Here is a 20,280-nt window from a genome sequence, read left to right as displayed (position 1 = left end):
GGCTCACTTCTGTTACAGGGTTTTATTAAAATCAAAATCTATTTGGATCTTCTAGACGCCCGGCACACAACAGATCATTCATAAAACTGCACAAACATTGCATCAGTATGGCTCGTTGGTCTAGGGGTATGATTCTCGCTTTGGGTGCGAGAGGTCCCGGGTTCAAATCCCGGACGAGCCCTTAGTTTTTGTCGAGTTTATAAAACAAACTGAAGAAACGTGTACATGGCTGTATTTTATTTGAGTTTGCATTTTCAGACTACTCTACAAAAAACACAAATAAAACGATTTTCCAGAGTCACATGAACAACAGCAACAAGAAACATCACTGCTCATGCGTTGGTGGTATAGTGGTTAGCATAGCTGCCTTCCAAGCAGTTGACCCGGGTTCGATTCCCGGCCAACGCAAAGTTTCTTTTGCAATGCATTCATTTGATTTTGATGTTATACCTGTCGCACAGAACCACCAAAGATAGGATATTCATATAATGTCCAAAAAAAAAAGAGTTCCTGGACATCATGCAAGTTTGTGGCCTGAAAAAAAACCAAAAACAAAAAAACTCAAACTACTGCCTTAAGGTACAAGCCAATTCAAGCTAATCCTTTTTTTTTTTTTTGAGAATAACTGCAATCAACTTGTTTCATAAGATGATCACATATCATCTATACTGCAAACAAAGTAGAAGCTAATAATCAAATGTCTTTCCCAACTTAAAAATACTGCCATTTTATTTGTACTTGTCTGCAGCCCAATTCAGATAAGACACTCAGTCATGAGGAAATGCATCTCCTAGGTACTCGGGGTGCTTCTCAATTCTTATTTGTGCATGCTCGTTACCTTTCCTCACGTCTTAGCTCCACCCCTTCAGGATGCAAGGGAAGGACACAAGGAAAAGACGACAAAGGACGGAGGAATTGAATCAAGTGAAATTATATCCTCACTCCCTTTAGCGTCACTTCAAAGTGTCATCACTGGAGGGATCTGCCCATATAAATATTAAAGGGTTAGTTCACCCAAAAATGAAAATTATGTCATTAATGACTCACCCTCATGTCGTTCCAAACCCGTAAGACCTCCGTTCATCTTCGGAACACAGTTTAAGATATTTTAGATTTAGTCCGAGAGCTTTCTGTCCCTCCATTGAAAGTGTAGGTACGGTGCACTGTCCATGTCCAGAAAGGTAATAAAAACATCATCAAAGTAATCCATGTGACATCAGTGGGTTAGTTAGAAGTTTTTGAAGCATCTAAAATACATTTTGGTCCAAAGATAACAAAAACTACGACTTTATTCAGCATTGTCTTCTCTTCCACAGTGACGCTGCTTCTTCTTCTACGGCGGTTGGCATCCAGCTTATTGGTGCATTACCGCCCCCTTCTGCTCCGGACAGTGACGCTGATGACGTGTTATGCAGTGCGCCCGAGCTTCATTTACAGTCTGAGGGAGACGCACGCTGTATTCAAGCTATTCTACATTGTTTGTATTTTGGTATTGCTATATTTTTTAAAATGGTGCGTAGGTGTGCATGTCGCGGATGTCCTAATCGCGTCACATTCCGGAGCAGAAGGGGGCGGTAATGCACCAATAAGCTGGATGCCAACCGCCGTAGAAGAAGAAGAAGCAGCGTCACTTAAACTGTGTTCCGAAGATGAACGGAGGTCTTACGGGTTTGGAACGGGTGAGTCATTAATAGGGATGTCCAGATCCGATCACGTGATCGGAAATCGGGCCCGATCACGTGGTTTCAGACTCGATCGGAATCGGACGTTACCTCCCGATCAGGACTCGGATATGTATTAGGGGTGCAACGGTTCTCGGTAAAAAATCTAACCATACGGTTCTCCACTTACGGTTCGGTACGCACTTGCACCGCGGTCCATCTCGAATGACTACGCATCTATTGGTTAATACGGTTTGTTTAAAATAGCAACGTGGAAAACAGACAGACAGAGTTCAAATAATGTATGTTTCAGTCGATGGATGCGCAAAACGTTACAACAACGATAGTCAGAAATCGTGGACAAAACAGTCACTCTTTGCAAACTGTTAACGTTAACTGCGAGTGCCGTCTGCTCTAATGTCCAGTCATGTACGCCGTCATCACCCGGGCGTTGATAGCGGGCGAGCGCAGGTGAGACCTGAACAGCACACGTTGCTGTCTGTGTTTACCAGTGCCCAAGGAAGTCGACCGGAAGTTGAAGTCGGCCGCGTGCCGCCATCTTGTAGCAGAACTTCACTTGCGTTAGCATCCCATTGACTCCCATTCATTTTGGCGTCACTTTGACAGCGAATAACTTTACATCTGAGGCGTTTAAAGACTCCATTTGTCCATTATTTATTTCTAAAGATACACGACAATGTATAAAGGGCTCCATTACCTTCTATGTTACATTATGGCCCCGTAGAAACAGTTTTTGTAAAAATAGGCTAACGATTGCGTCATAACCACTCGACTCTCTGTCGCACAGTAGAGAAATTACCGTACAGACAGGAAGAGAAGCTCGCAGGCAATAGTATGCATTATCTTAATATGGCGTACTGCCGTTACATTTTAAAATACTACTCAATTGAGTTCCAATGGGGTCGCTGTGTCCATTTCTTTTACTGTCTATGGTGTTTACGCTAACTCATTTAAGCCTTGCTGATTTAAACCTTCAAGAACAAGACGCGAAAGAGAACTCGCGCGCGCTGTGAGAATATTTGTGTGCGCTCATCCGAAGCGCGCACACGCTTATCTCAGACAGCGTGCAAATACTGAGTTCTCTTTCAAGTCTTGCGCTTCAGCGGACAAATTCATACAAAAATTATGTCAACATGTCTGTCTTAGCGAGTATCCTAGCAAACATAGTCGGTTATGTCTTAAGTGAACGTATATTAGTCGAGAAAGACAGCGCATGTGTAACAGTATATGTACTGGATCGTGCATGTCTTATAGGGACAAAAACTATTCCTCCTGCCTGTATTTAATGTTAAATCAAACAACAAATAACAAAGAAATCACTAACGGCTCTTGACTGAATAGCTTTTGTAACTTCAATAATGATTCATCTTTATTTATTTTATACAGTAAAGATAATATGCAGTGATATTTTATATTTGATTACTTTATCCATTTTCTGTACGTGAAAACTACTGTTAGATACCTGAAAAACCTGAAAAGCACTGTTCCTGGATCCTGGATCTGTTTTTTCGCTCTTCTTTATTCTTTTTTATGTATTATAGAAGTATCGGATCGGGACTCGGTATCGGTAGATACTCAAAATCAAATGACTCGGACTCGGACTCGAGGGCAAAAAAACGTGATCGGGACATATAGTCATTAATGACATAATTTTCATTTTTGGGTGAACTAACCCTTTAATAAAGCAAGATGCCTCCTTAAGCTCCCTCACTTCTTGTTCCTCGCCTCCCCGCGGTGCAATTAGAGAATTGAGATGTCCTTCAAGATGGCTGAGTTTGATCGGTTTCCGGGTCATAGGATGGAGGACGGAGGAGTGAAGAAACGAGGAGGGATATTGAGAAGCACCCCTGGTTTCAGGTCATGGAGTAAGTCATAAAGGAGTCGAGATATTTTAAAATTATAAATTAGATACTGTTATTGTGTTCACATTGATATCCTTAGAAATTTAGAAAGGTTTCAAAACTGTATGACATAAATACTATTTAGCTAGGATGAACAGTATGCAATCGATGCGATGCGCTTGTGTATTAAAAAAAAAAATCCACATTTAACAAGTTATGATGTAAAATATCTATCTTCCAGTCCGCCTTCTGTATTCAAGTTGCGAAAAAAATGGAACTGGCGTCGTGTCAGTTAAGCTTTTTCCGCAAGTTGAACAGGAAAGGCGTAGGACGTAGTGTAAGCCAAATGCATAAATGTAAATGTAAATGTAGTGTAAGCTTTTTGAACTGTGAGAGGTGTTGCGCTTTCTTCTTAAGTTGAATACTGAAGGCAGTCTGGTGGAAGCTAGATATTTAACTTGTATATGGATTTATTTATTTTTTTTCCACAAATGTATCGCTTCACTTTAGAAGGCCTTTATTAACCCCGGAGCCATTATAAAGCTCCGATCTCCGATTGTGTTCATCAGAAAGAATAAAGTCATATAGGCTACACCTAGGATGGCTTGAGGTGAATAAAACTTGTGGTAATTTTCATTTGAACGTGAACTAATCCTTTAAATGATATAATGTCTAAAAAAAAAAATGTAAAAATTAGATAAGACTACAATTGTTATGGATTAATTATTATTATATTACGCACGCTTGTGAAGTTAGGAATATTGCTGTCGCAATAACCGCAGAGGACTGCAAAAACCGCAGCAACCGCGATAGTTGCATGTTTTCTGTTTTTTGAAAGATTATGTCCTTCTCGTTTAACACTTCATCATGCATGTGAACTAAATATTAAATAAGTTAATAATGATAGCATAATATCTACCATGGTTATTTGTACAGAGGCTCGTAGATTAGCACTAAACAAGCCTAAACAGACAGTGCATGTGAGAGAGATCGACTGAGCGCGTGCGATTACCTGCATCTGTCATTGAGGCCGAGACATATAATCGTGAAAAACGGTTGTGTCCAAGGATAGCGAAATCTAGCATCGACGTATTACTAGTCAGCTGACAGCTGAGCCGTATAAAGTGGAGCTCAAAGTTAAAATTATTTCAACAGCGTGTTTCTTTGCATCTTTGAATGAATTATCGTTTTTGAACTTGCAGTTGAATGAACGGTTTAAAGACTCAAAGACAGTCCCTTGTCGCCACCTTGTGGCGCAACAATGTAACCGCACTGACTGACAGTCCGTCTAACGCGCAGAGATGAGAAGTTCTGCTTATACTCGAGAAATATTAGCAGAAAGTCTCGTTTAGTCAGATTCGAGAATCGGAACTAACTATTTTACATATAACAATAGCCAAAAGATGTTATTGTCAGGTTTATGCTGTTATGTAGACCCTTATTTTGACATTATCTCCTGTTCACTTCCTGTTTCAACGCTCCATTTAGTTTCATTATTGAATATGACCTCGTTACACAGATTTTTTTATATATATATATATATATATATATATATATATATATATATATATATATATATATATATATATATATATATATACACACACACACACACACACACACACACACACACACACACACTCACTAATATATATATTAGCGGTAATACCGCAAATCTCGATTGAGTCACTCAAAAATACCGCAAAAGAAATTCCTTAAGCGCGACAGCCCTAGTTAGGAACACGTAAAATTATTATGATCCAAAATGAAAAGCGCCTTATTGTTACACCACCTGTCGAACGGATATACGAGTAGGCCTAGATGTGCATTTGGGACCATCCTCCCAAATTTGTGGTCTCTTCGATTTTCTTCGGTCTTTGACGCCCCTACGTTTAAAAAAAGAGAAGAAACCCAACTCTATCTGATTATTATAATAATACTAAGTTTACATTAAGTTGTCGTTATGGAAGTTGCTCCACAGGTAAACGCATCCTGCTTGCATGCGCAAGTAACTTATTTGTATGTCTGCAGGGGTTAAATTGGGCCGGGGCTGAGCCCCGGCACGCTTACCAGGACTCGACATACGCTTGTCCGGGACTGCAGGACAAGTAGATTTTTTGATGTGAAAGAGAATTTTACTTGCCTGACCAGATAAGTAGCTTGATTAAAACGTCAATAACAACCAAAACGCGAGAATGATTCATTTAGCTTAAGTGCCGATTATAGTGGATATATGATGTATATTGGCGGTGATAGCCTATTGCGCTGTTGAGGATCACACAAAGAAACTCAGTTATCATGTTGCAATAAAAATTCGGTATGTGGGGTAGCTATTTATGACATATGATAAAGTTAAGCATCACACGACCGAAAGTGCTGAATTCCATATCACCTTGATTGAAATTGACACTTGTTCAAAAATGACACTTTCATACAACAGTTCAATAAACACGTAGTTAATATTAATTACTTACGTTTTAGGTGCAATATTGCCAGTTTTTTGTTCTATTGTAGCAGCGAAAATAGTTCCAAACAAAGCAGAAGCAGCGCATCTCCAGCTGCGCTCAGCCGTCTCGAATGATTCAGTGTTTTGAACGAATTGAGTGAAGATTCAATGGCCCAATCATAAACAACTGATTCATTCATGAATGATTCAGCCTTTTGAATGAATCGTTTGAAAAAATGAATCAGTGGCTCACTCATTAAGACGGTCACTTGCCGCCATCTACTGGCGGTTTAATTTCATGTTTAAAAGTATACATTTCCCACCAACATTTCTTATTTGTATATTCAAAAATATTTAAAGAATCTCATAACATTATTGAATTAAGTTGTACTTTTTTCACTGTACATCATTTAATTTGGTAACAGCCCTATAGTGTCTTACTATTTTAATTTATCATGTAAGAATTTGAAATAAAAGATAAAACAAATTGAATTAGATTGGGGGGAAATACCCTTTATAAAGGTTAATAAAATACCCCCAAGGTAAATAATATAAATATGCAGATTTAAATATGTCACTGCTGATAAAACACTGATGAGAATGTTGCTTGTTTCCGAAATTATATTTACAACACGCACAAAAAAAAATCCTTTTTTTTTTTTTCCAGACAAGATACTTTTTTACTCTGACAAGTAAATGACAAATTTAGTTGTCCAAAGGACAAACACAAAACAAGGCTTAATGTCAAACTCTGTATTTTGTATTTATATTTTCTCCTTTAATGGTAGCATCACTCTTATATTTGATACTGACACAAAGGAGAAGGCACAGGCCTACAGAAAGATTTTATTGTCATCAGATGTAGCTTTGCACACTACCAGCATCTATAGAATGATTTTGATCTGCATTTGTTATAGTTTGTCAATTGATAATTTTGTAGTCTTTGCATAGGCCTACACATGCACCCCTGAAACCACAGAGCCCCCCCCCACACACACACATAACAAATCCCAATTTAACCCCTGTATGTCTGTAATTAAACAAGTCATGATTGATTAAAAAAAAAAAAAAAAAAATGAAACCAGCTATAAACAACTACTTTCATTAATTATTTGAAATTAAACAGCAATGAAAACAACAGCAGCTAGCCTTGCTAAATATACACGCACGTGGGACTAAACTTACATAGTTGGTGTTGTGGTGAGTAGGCTACCTGTTTTGTATTTTATAGTTAAAAAATGAATAGTTTTAAAGTTGTTATACTTTTTTTTTTTTTTTTTTAGAAAGTAATAGCATTAATTTACACAAGCGTTGTTTATAAAACCGTTTACCTGCTTCCTTCAGCTTGAGTCCAGTCGTTTGAGAAACAAAGTGTATTGTTGACTATTAGCTTCTTAATAGTGTAAAAAGACGGGCAACTTTTAGTAGTTATGTTCTAGATTCTCTTTTGGTCTTGTTGAGTTTGGTAATGAGTTTATTTGTGCAAATGTAAGGCCTAGCACTGGAAATGTTTCGATATTAAGAGAAATACGCAGGTATAGCCTACTCACGCTAGCAGGTATGCTCCTGCTGCCCGTCTGTATTTTGTGTGCGTGGAGTGCAGCGCTTCTGAGGTGTTCACTTACACTTTGAAGGTCTTCCCATCTTTGCTAGTACTTGTTAACGGATGCAACGGTTGCTCTCATAGGAGCTTAGAGGCATAATCATGGTACAATTAAGATAATTTCAGAACGACAGCTGGTGGGTAGAGAAGTAATTTTCACACTTCCTAATCGAGGAGGGCTGTCAGATTAAGATAGAGAGGTGATTTGAGGGAAATTGTCTTGGCCGAGTCTTTGGAGTGAGGCCCAGGTGGCCGCAGGTATCTGCTCGTCCGTGTCTACTGCTGCCCAGGAGGAAATTTGGTTTTGATTTGCTACACTGGAGAGATCATTGGAGAGCCAGACTTTCTCCACATGTCTGTTGGGATTTGTCAGTTTAATACCAGCGTCTTCTGCCCGCAACTAGTGTCTGTAGTGGTCGGCAGAAGACGCTGGTAATAAATTGTCTATATATATATATATATATATATATATATATATATATATATATATATATATATATATATATATATATTTGTTTTTTTCTTTTTGAGACTTCACATTCAGCTGAAAATATATAGTTTTTTAAATTAATATTTATAAATATTTTTATAAAGACATATAAACACTCTTCTAGAACAAAGACATGCAATTGTTTTTTTGTTTTGTTTTTTTAAGTTGTGCTCTTACCGTCAAAACTGAAAAGTTGATTTGTGTTACAGAAAATCAGTAACACTTGCACAGAGCTTGTGTTTCGTGTTGTTACTTATTGTCCACTAGATGGCAGTGTTACCCATATTTCCTCGATGAAGGGGAGACCGGGGCTAGTGTCTCTCTCCCCCCCCCCCCCCCCCCCCCACCCCCTCCAGTAAATATATCAAGGGAAGGTGCATTTTTGATAGTCAGTTGATATGTACCATATCCTAAAGTCTTGGCTGCAAAAAGCTACAGAAAATGATACAGTTCATTTAACACTATTTATGAGGTAAATAGTCACAATGGGGACCGGCTTTTCATTGACATTAATGTGAGATATTGCTTTGATATCTAAAATATTTAAAAGAAAATCCACCTTTCACAAATGTACATTTTGATAATGTACATTATCAAAAAATAAGTAGTAAATATGAAAGAAATGAAGTAGTAAATTATGAAAGAAAACAATTAATGAATTAGAAACATACAAAAAATTACAATTAAGAACTTAAATAAAATGATTGATTAATATTTTGCATTATATTATTAATTAATATAAAATGCAGCATGTAAAACACATGTGCCATGAAATTCAAGTTATAATCTAGCTTCATTAAATAGTTTACCCATATCTTGATGTGTGCTTGTGGGGTTTTATTGTGTTTATTCAAGTAGCTACAAAAATGTATTTTATAGTATTTGATAAGGCTCACTTCAAAACTCATTTAATTTCAGTTTGACACATGGCATAGAGCAATAGTGATAGAATAAAGGTTATTTAATTTGCATATCATGTTATTGTACTGGTCTTCATAAAGAAAGAATGTTGGAATTATTCAGAGTTGTCAGATTTCTTTTCAGAGCAGTGCCTAATGAAAACTGGCTGCATTTTTTTTTTTTTTTTTGCAAAATGATGACAAATCATTGATTTCACTAACAAAACACCAACTGCATCCTGCGAGTGAATTGATTCACGTCAAACATACCTGATCTCATTTACACAGTCGTATTTATACCAGATAAACTCCACATTCTAATCTATTTCAATAATGGGTTTTGTGTAGTAAGAATGTGCTCTAATTACGTGAATTGCTTTGAATGCCCAACAACAATGAAGACCGGCGACCATTAGCGGATGGTTTCCGACCACTCGGGTAAAGCATGATCTGCACAGCCAATAACAAACACCGCCGTTACGTCTCCAATGTCTGAATGTACAGAGAGCAATCAAGAGAGAGAGACAACCTATTCAGAAGCGAGTCACTCCTCGGGGGCCGATATGAAAATATGAAGTACTCTGACTGAGCTCTAGAAAAGGATTAATCATTTTAAATGCCACTGAAATTAAAAGGCCCCTAACAATAATTACTTCTGCTTGCTGTTGCCACCCACGCTTCCCATGACTTAACCTGTGGTCAGAGGGGGCAGAAGGATGTGTACAACCAATCAGTGAAGCCAGCGCCAAAGCTCTGTTCTCTTCTTCCTTGTGTGCTCTGTTCTTTCCTTCTGCTTTTTAATTGATATTCCGGGTGCTTTTCATCATAGTCCTCCTGGGTTTAACCTTTCAGAAGCAAAACATGACAGTGATATTTCAATCGAAATCATGCCAGAGGTAACAACTCTACTCTCCTTTTTTTTTTTTTTTTTTAAAATTACTGTTATTTGCCATATAGAGGGAATCTATTCAGATTAGTGGTCAACTGATATGCTCCCCCAATTCCCACTGATAATTATTTACATTTGGTATCTTTCCAAACCTGAATATATGGATACACCAACACACTCTCATGGGAATTCTTAAAGGGTTAGTTCACCCAAAAATGAAAATGATGTAATTTATTACTCACCCTCATGTCGTTCTACACCTGTATTCATCTTCGGAACACAAATTAAGATATTTTTGATGAAATCCGATGGCTCAGTGAGGCCTCTATTGCCAGCAACGTTACTGAACCTCTCAAGATCCATAAAGGTACTAAAGACATATTTAAAACAGTTCATGTGACTACAGTGGTTCTACCTTAATATTATAAAGCGTCAAGAATACTTTTTGTGCACCAAAAAAAACAAACAAATTGGAGTGTCTATTTACACTAAGTGCAAATAGCGTCCCTTGTTGGCAAGCGCTATTTACACTAGCTCCGCCCACCAATGTCTGGTTGGGCCACTCAAGTTTTTAAAAAGACCTGCAGAATTCAAAGTCTTCAGTGGTGCAGCAGTAGCAAGTAAGGCTTGCAGTCCTGGTGTTTAACGCGATCGAATCGGGTTCGATTCTGCCTTTTGCCGAACTCGCATTTATTTTCAATAAAAATGAAAATAATGTTCTGAAAGTGGAAATAGACCACGAACGAGTGTTTAAAAATATTAAAAGTGTTTATTGGGTAGGAAGTACCTTGGGAAGGTGTAGAGAGGTTTTTATTCTCCCAATAATGCAGCATCCATTTAATAATTTTAATAAAATTTATAATCAATTACACTCTATGGTATTATTGTGTCCTGTTACTGTACAAAAATACTGAGGTGCAAATAGTATCTGCCAATATAAAGTATAGACAGCATCTAATTACTATTTACTCTTATTGCAAAAAACTGATACTTTTACATGGTGTGAATAGAATCTATTGCTATTTACACCTAGTGTAAATAACATATCGCTAAGAAAATGCTGCTATTGTCACTAAGTGTAAATAGCCGCTGCCAAAACAAAATAATGATTTTCAACAATATCTAGTGATGGCCAATTTCAAAACACTGCTTCAAAGCTTTAAGAATCTTTTGTTTCGAATCAGTGGTTTGGATCGCGTAAACGAAACCTCGTTTACTGAAATCATGTGACTTTGGTGCTCCGAACCACTGATTCGTAGAGCTTCGAAGCAGTGTTTTGAAATTGCCCATCTCTAGATATTGTTAAAAAAAAGTCATTATTTTGTTTTTTTGCCACACAAAAAGTATTCTTGTCGCTTTAAAATATTAAGGTAGAACCACTGTAGTCACATGAACTGTTCTAAATATTTCTTTAGTCACTTTCTGGATCTTGAGAGGTTTGGTGGCATTGCTGTCTATGGAGGCCTCAATGAGCCATCGGATTTCATCAAAAATATCTTAATTTGTGTTCTGAAGATGAACAAAGGATTTATGGGTGTAGAATGACATGAGGGTGAGTAATAAATGACATTATCTTAATTTTGGGTGAACTAACCCTTTAACTATTTTACATTCGTATGATTAATTTGTATGATTTTGTACGATCTGCTTAAGCCCCACTGACGGTTTAGGGGTGTAACTTCCTGCTTACTTTTTTTTTAAACATATGTTTCTGTATACAAATCACATCATATGAATTCATAGGAAAACGCCACCTCATGAAATAGTTAGGATTTCTTATGAGATCCGATGGGATACATCCTCTCTTTTCTCTTTGTTAGTAATCTGATATGTTTGTCTTTATTTTCAACTGAACTGTCAGAGCCACTTAACATGTTCTAGCAAGTTGTGATGTTAATGATGGATTCATATGTTGTTGTTTTTTTGTGTGGACATAATGTGTGGTAAGAGGTCAGTGTATTTGAGATGATTGTTTTTTTTCTTATCTGTGTGAGTGTGCATGTTTGTTAGACAGTGAGTAATGTTTTTTTATTGCAAGCGCTTTGGGGCTGGCGCGTCTTGCTTCACTGAGCTGTGACACGGGGGTGCCATTCAGATCCAAAGCATGTGATGAGACTGTAAACACAGTTGTCTTTGCATTGTACCTTTTCCATCCAGTTGTTTCTGGGTGAAGGGCATTCAAACAGTCTCTCAATGCATGTTCAGTGCGTTAAACAATAGGGAGATTGGATTGAATCATGCCAGGCTGTTATATATAGAAAATAGCAACAACAACAACAACAACAAAAAATGTATAATTATGTATAATTCATACTTACCATAGTGGTTCTCAACAAAGTTGCCAGAGCCCACAAGAGGGCCTAAGCAAATTTCCAAGGAGGCTAAAGGGTTTGTTCACCCAAAAATAAAATTTCTGTCATTAATTACTCACCCTCATGTCGATCCAAATCCGTAAGACCTTCGTTCATCTTCGGAACACAAATTAAGATTTTTTTTTTGATGAAATCCAAGATTTTTTTTTATCCCCCAAACAGCATATAGACTGAGAGGGGAGAGACAAAATTTTTGAATAAAGTTATTTTTGTTTTGTTTTTGCACACAAAAAGTATTCTTGTTGCTTTATAACATTAAGGTTGAACCACTGTAGTCACGTGGACTATTTTAATGATGTCTTTACTACTTTTCTGGACCTTGAATGTGGTAATTACATTGCTTTCTAAGGGGGATAAAAAAACTCTCGGATTTCATCAAAAATATCTTAATTTCAAAGATGAATAAAGGTCTTGCGGATGGGGATCGACATGAGGGTGAGTAATTAATGACAGAAACTTAATTTTGGGGTAACCCTTTAAAATTATTTAAAATAAGGCAACCCCCCCCCTCCCAAAAAAAAAAAAAAAAAACCCAAAAAACATCAATATAGATTGTCCTAAAAAATTTTTTTTTCAGTTTTTCTACTTAAGAATTTCACGTTTAATTCAGTGTTACTTGCATCAATATAGATTAAATCATAAGAAAAAAAAAAGAAATTTTTTTTTTAAAATATTATTTCAGTTTTTCTACTTAAGAATTTCACGTTTAATTCAGTGTTACTTGCGGTTTGCGGTTATTTGTTTGTAAAATTTACTAGCAATTTCTGAGTGAAAATGGTTTCTACAACAAATATTTTCAGTGCAGACTGTCTTTGAATCCCCAAAATAATTTATGGGGGGAAAAATACAGGTATACATATTTTGAAATTGAAGTATTTGGACCCCCCCAGGAAAACAAGTGAGTATTTTGGGTCACATGGAAGCCCGTGTCCACCTCTGAGTAAAAAATAACAAAGGTAATTGGTATAGTAAAAAAAAAAAAGAAATCAAGAAACAGATTTAAAGTTGCAATTACTACATTATTGCAGGATTCAGATTTCTTTGATAACATTTGAAAATCCTTACTACCTGCTGTCAGAATAGACTGTGTTTCCACAAAAACTGCAGTAATTCATTCAATAGGGCTGTTGGACAGTACTTGGTGTTCTGAACTTAGTATGCCAAAATAATTGTTGACTGTTTCAGTTAGACATATTTTTAAGTGAAATTATCGTGTGTGTGTGTGTTGGCTAGGAAGACAATGACACTGACCAACAATTATTTATAAACATGCTGTAAAAATTGTATTAGTAAGGAATACTACCTTACTCATGGTTTTTAAACTATTCTCTGTCTGAAAATCTGTAATGACCTCTCTTGGAAGTATTCTGCCCAATGTCACGTCTCTTTCCCATCATTTTTGTTAATGGTTACTGTAAACCTAAAAGCAGCCATGCTGGTTGTGTTCACTCTCTTGCTCAGAGATAGCACATATAAGAGGTGATTCCCCATAGTCCGGCTCTGAGATCCATGGTAAACGGTTGTGAAATGGTGGGAGAAAAGGGGATTTGGTGAGACGGTCCAGCACAATGACATTGTCTGGACTACAGCCCTTCAACTCGCCTGACTTCAGTGAAAAGCCCTTTCAGTATTTCCTGTCAAACAGAGCATTTTTTCCCTTGACTTCTCCTTAAGTGTCTAGACAGTGGTTTTCTTGCTTCGTTGGTTCTCTTGGACAGGGGCCAAATCTCCTCTCTTGAAGGCGATAAGAAAGCCGTGTTATCAGGGCCTCAGAAGGGAGAACCAAGCCCAAGCGCGTGCCACTCAGGTGGGGTTGTGTGATGATTTGAGGTTTCCTCCCTCCCTCTTCATGAGTGTGGCCTTGGCCAGGTCCTAAGCAGACTACGGCCTGTGCATTTTCATTTAAAGACAGTGTCTAGGGCTTCAGTGATTGGGCACAGGCATTGCAATTTCACGAACCTAATCTAGAAATTTTGAGAAGTATTAAAGGGTAATTCTAGTTCACCAATAAATGAAAATTCTGTCCAAAATTAGGATTTCTTTTTAATATTCTCTAATCATTTTTTCCCATCCATTGAAATTCAATGCAACCAAAACTTCCATGCATCAAAAAGTACAAAAAGAGATAATGAAGTAATCTATATGAATCAAGCGCTTTAATCTTTTGAAGAGACATTATCGCTTTATATGATGGATAGGTTTGAGTTTTTATTCACATATAATCCTCAAATTAATGTTTTCACAATACTAGAATTTCCAACTTTGACATAATGCCTTGAAAAATAACAATATTCGATACCATTTTCGAAATCATGGGGAAAACTGCCATATATACTGTTTCAGATATTTCAGAATTCATACGTAATGAAATATCAATATTTTTGACAACATTACCTGAAATATGGTAAAGATAGAAGATCATCTCTGTGCTTGCTTGACGTGTGAAAATAATAAACCTCATCAATTCTTGCATATCAAGCAAGCACAGTTGCACTTTTGTTTACTTCATTTGATTAGCTCTTGACATATTTGTTTTGCTATTGAGCTGTTTGTATCTTTATAAAAGTTCACAATGTTCTTGCAGATGAAATATTACACATATACCATTTAAATATATATTTTTGATCAGTTTAGATATTGATTACTCAAAACCCTTTCACAGCATCTTTACTAACCATCAGTCTCGCAAACAACCGCCATGCTTGTAGTTCTTTTTATTCATGTTTGTAGTTCTGAACCAAATCCAAAATGCAGTGGGTACTTGTGGGCAGTATCAACCGTTACAATGTGCATGGATCAACATTTCAAAAATCTACTGAAAATAGTAGACCACCCAGGGACTTTTGGCATATTATTTTCAACATACTGTGCTTTGGGACATATTATTCTAATGTCATATATATATTTAGGATGGACAGTATGCACATTGGTATGTAATATGCGCGTTAATCAGTGTTTATACACTGAGACAACAGGTCCTGATTTTCAGCGTGCAATTATGGGTATTATGCACCAATTTATTATTTTTCATGAGCTGTGTTTATAAATTCCAACACACATTTATTTGCTATAACATATAGATTAAAATTAGTTATTTATATAGAAACATGAGCAAAATCAAAATCTAATGGTCTTTCTCTCTAATCCAAAGTACCGTAGTATCTCTTTGTACTCTGAGCAGCATTGTTAGGTCACTGGACACTTGTATTTTATTTTTATTTTTTATTGAAGGAGTAAAGCAACATACATTAAAACAATAAAAGTTACATTTTCCTTCCTTCTATTTTAACAATAACAACCCCCCACCCACCCCATCCCTTCCCTAGACAGCTTGGTTACAACAAAATAGCATAGTGTCTGGAAAAATGAAACAATCTTATTACATCTTTTCATGGACCCATTGCATACCACTACATAGTGATGATAATAATAGTATTATTATAATAATATTATTACAGTATATATATATATATATATATATATATATATATATATATATATATATATATATAATAGCCATTCTGTGAGACAAATTATACTGAGGTCAAAACATCAAATACAGCATCACAAAAAGTCGCAATGGGATGATGCCGTTACACTGGTTAAAATTGCTGATTTCTCTGAATTCAAACATCATTGGAAACATTTGGGATAATGTAAGTATACAACTAAACAAAATATGTAACATTGATTCTAGTGATTTTTACATATTTTAATCCAAAAATCTTACATACTGTACCTTTAATTCCATGGTAAAGGAAGCGACTTTGAACTTTTGTTACAGAACAACTGTTGGATGAAATCTAAATAAAATTGTTGGTTAAAATATCGGCCTACCTGAAATAATAATAATCTGTTCAGTTAGTGATATGTATGATAGTGTAGGATACATTTACCAACTAATTTTACCAAAAGTAAACCTTATCCCCTGCTGGTAGATGCTGTAACTAAGCTTCTGTAGGACTCTTTCTCCATTAAAGAATTAGTTCACTTTCAAATAAAAATAAAATAAAAAATTTCTGATAATTTACTCACCCCCATGTCAAAGTTTGAACTAATTGTTATACTCTCACTAGCATATTGTATATGACAATTTAGTTCAAACTTTGACCTGTGGAGGGGAGTAATACACTTAGCAGTGTCTACACTGCCGGAATTCTAATAGAGAAGAAGAAGAGAGCTAGTTCAAGATGAGCATTTATGGTTAAAATGTATAAAATTTTTATTTTTATTTTTAGGAAATGAGTGATGGTTTCTCTAGATAAGACCTTTTATTCTTCATCTGGGATCATGTAGAACGCTTTGAAGCTGCACTGAAACTGTCATTTTGACCTTCAACCGTTTGGGCTCCATTGAAGTCCACTATAAGGAGAATAATCCTGGAATGTTTTCATCAAAAACCTTAATTTCTTTTCGACTGAAGAAAGAAAGACATTAACATCTTGGATGACATGGGGGTGAGTAAATTATCAGGAAATTTTAATTTGAAAGTGAACTAATCCTTTAAAGGCCATTCATAATAATCTGTGTATTCTGACCCAAAAAAGGCAACAGATAAATTGCAAGTATTTCATTATATTATAGTAGAGGTTTTACCAGTAACATTTTCTTTTAAAGGGTTCTTAAAAGCATGAAATGGACAGTCTGCTGGCGTTGGCGTCACAGCTGTTGTGCTGGCAAGATCAAGGAGGTCTGAACTACCTGGAGACAGAAATCTGTTAGCATTCCTATTCATCTATATGGCAGTTGGCCTTCAGAAGAATGTGATCAGAAAATTGCATATCAAAAGTCTTTTCTCATGGATCACCTTTTTGACCCAAACTCCTGAGCTATAAATGCCATGTCACTAATCACTCTGGAGCCACAGAAAAATTATATGACACTGCAGATTGGCTGATGACTCAATAAGAATGGGTACAGTCCTAATTAAGCGTTTCATTTATTCATTAAATGCAGACAGAAAAATATTCTATTTCATGCTTTTAAGAGCCCTACAAAAAAAACAGGCATTGTTAAAACTTCAACTATAATATGATGAAATATCTCGTAAATTTCTTTGATCAGAAACACAGCTACTCTTGAATGCCTGAGGATTTTTTTTAGGCCCAGATTGTGTAATTGCATAATCTACCAGCAGGGGATAGCCTAACTAGACCATACTAACCATCCAAACCTCAACCCTTTGTGTGGAATAGGCCTAGTTGCTATAGTTGAGCAGTCCCTCCTGGAGTTCGTGAGTATCACAGAATTTAACGCAAACTTAAACAAACTCCGCAATATTCAAAGGAGTTTGCAATTTTTCTAAATTGCCGCAGATTTCCTGCAGATTTTTTGCTTAGACGCGTCATGTGACATCATCACAACATGCATTCAGCCAAAATAACACTTTGTTCCTCAAAAGCCTGTTGACATGATTTTTCTAATGCTAATGATTTTGCTTATGTAGTAGAGATTTTTCAAGTTTTTTTTTTTTTCGTGTTGATAAGAGCCCTTAGACATTCATGTATTAAATACAATAAAGTAGGCTTCACAGGGTTAATAGGACAACACTTGACCTAAGGTTCTCTTTTTGTTTTCTCTGTGTTTTCTTTTTATAAATTACAGAGCCCAATGTTTCTTGAAGTCAGAAAAGTAATAGAAATGTTAGAAGAATGTTGTCTGTGGTATATTTTCACTGAAAAACACCACAAGAAATGCCACACATTTTGAGAAAAGCTGCCACAAATTCAATCAATTTAGCCTGCAAAAATCTGAAAAAAAGTCCCACAAAATCATTGTGAGACTGGTTAAAGGGATAGTTCACCCAAAAATGAAAATTTGATGTTTATCTGCTTACCCCCAGCGCATCCAAGATGCGTTCAGCACTCGTTAGTACGGTCTGATCGCGCTCTGACAGCGGCAGTGATGTCTCGCTCTCATTGAAGTATATGCGCGAGACATCACTGCCGCTGTCAGAGCGCGATCAGACCTCACTAAGCGAATGCTGAACGCGGCTGGACATAGTGGTGTATTAGAGTTAAAAAAATGATATAAATACTGTTCAGTTTCTCACACAAACCGATCGTTTCATGTCTTAGGACATCAATGTGTCGTCACGATCCACAGGGTTTAATTTGGATTTGTCTATGCAAGTTTTATTTACTCTTATAGTAGAAGTTCCCATCCACTAGCATTATTTGACTGACAGACGGCAACGGTTGGAGTTAAAAATCATCATTTGTGTTCTACTGAAGAAACAAAGTCACCTACATCTTGGATGCGCTGGGGGTAAGCAGATAAACATCAAATTTTCATTTTTGGGTGAACTATCCCTTTAAGGGCTCTTCCCACAAATTTTCGGAAGTGAATTTCTCTGAGTAATAAAAAATCATACATTTTTCTGGTAAGGGAACATATCTTTTGTGTGATAATAAGTTTTCATTTTCATTGTACTTTGTATTACATGGCTAGCAGATGCAATTGAAGGAAATGACCTGAACCTCTGCAATCAAACAACTATAGGCTTTTATTCCTTAAACACTGTTTGTGTGGGTGTGAACTTTTACATTATTTCTCAGAGTGATCTTTGTTTAGTATTACGCAACCAAGTTCTTGTCCAAGTTCAGCATGTAGGGTGAAAAGATATCAGCAGAATGGACAGAGAACTCTATGTACGCTACAGAACAGCAGAGCAAACAATATGTGACAAGAGTCACAAAGCTGCTCTCACCTCCTGGCCATTCTAATACGGTGTATGAGAGATTGAGGTCACCCAGCGAGGTCTGAAGGTACCTATATTCCCTTGACACTGGCCACGAGGGTAATACATCAGCCATTCATGCCATTCACAGCTTCATGTCCATCTTCTGTGGATATTGTGTGTTTTGAAAGTCTAAGGTCCCTGAAGTAAAAATCAATCCGTGAATTGTGTGCTGTCCCTTGTTTGAAGTCTATTGTGGCTTAATTCCCTGGCCAGGTAACACAAGAATGCCCCCTTTCTTCTGGGCATAGTTGATCCACAATATTGGCTACTGGTCCTTAATTCCTCTCTATGCAAGGTAACTCTCCAGCTCCAAGTCATTCAGACTCCTTTCTCTCCATCTTGAAAGGACGGCCTGTGTTGTGAAACGAAAAGGATTCAATAGATGTGAATGATTTATTCAAGGGAAAGCATCAAGACTTTAGTATAAGAAGCAAAGCGCTATTCTTTCTTGAAGGACACACGTTCGTTTGCAGCAGCACAATGGGAGCATATTCTATGCCGGTTTCAATCTGTTCCCATTTTTTTCCCCTTCGTCTTTTTTAAAAAAAAATACAAATGAATTGATAAGAGGCAGTTTTAGCAGAGAAAAGTTTTGCCCAAGAAATTTTATGCAACAAGTCAAATTAGATTGGCCAAAATTTCATTAACGTCAACACAATAGAGTTATTTTCTGTTCCCAGGGTTATTCAAACTATACCTGAGCAAGCTGGCAATTGTAAAGCGTGTTTTCATGCTTGAAGTGTCAGAAGAAGCTGTCTGCTCCACCTTAGGTTAAAGCTGCAGGGGACATATTTCCATTTTTACTCCTGTGCTTTTTTCATAATTGAGGTGAAATATATTTTTTATGTTAGTTCATTCATGACTGTTCTTCATAATTCAAGCATACCAAGGGATATTCATTACTTTTTGTAAATGCGTTTGTATAGCATGTCAATGTTTCATCTCAACTTTAATCTTCCCTCTCATGGAATTCCCATTTTGCTGGCCAGTTTCTCTCACTTTGACCTTCTGGCGTAAATTGTTTGGCTGAGCTATTCACAGTCTGAGATGCCCTGAGAGTAATACTGCTATCAGGATTCTCTACATGTTTAGGCACCCTATAAATGACCTATAGTTTTATTCTTCCTCATGAACTTTTGGCAGCGTGATGGTTTGAGCATATTTAGAGTGAAAAAAAAAAAAACTACAATTAGTTGTTTGAATAATTAAATACAAGCTATTGAAATGCCCCACTTCCAACCTCAAAGTGTTCCAGTCTAAGCACAACTTCACAAGTCTACTTGAAAGTCACCTATGAAATGTTAATCAGTCCACCA

General features: G+C 36.7%; 2 non-coding genes across 2 annotated transcripts; both read left to right on the top strand.

The window, feature by feature from the left end:
• Window positions 1-109: 109 nt before the first annotated feature.
• trnap-ugg lies at window positions 110-181 on the top strand. The gene has a single exon. It is a non-coding gene; the product is annotated as a tRNA-Pro (tRNA).
• Window positions 182-336: 155 nt separating this feature from the next.
• trnag-ucc lies at window positions 337-408 on the top strand. Its single transcript has one exon. It is a non-coding gene; the product is annotated as a tRNA-Gly (tRNA).
• The last annotated feature ends 19,872 nt before the right edge of the window (window positions 409-20,280 follow it).

The sequence above is a fragment of the Megalobrama amblycephala genome, linkage group LG8 (assembly GCF_018812025.1).
Source record: "Megalobrama amblycephala isolate DHTTF-2021 linkage group LG8, ASM1881202v1, whole genome shotgun sequence".
Lineage (NCBI taxonomy): Eukaryota > Metazoa > Chordata > Actinopteri > Cypriniformes > Xenocyprididae > Megalobrama > Megalobrama amblycephala.
This window is presented reverse-complemented; position numbering and strand designations above follow the sequence as displayed.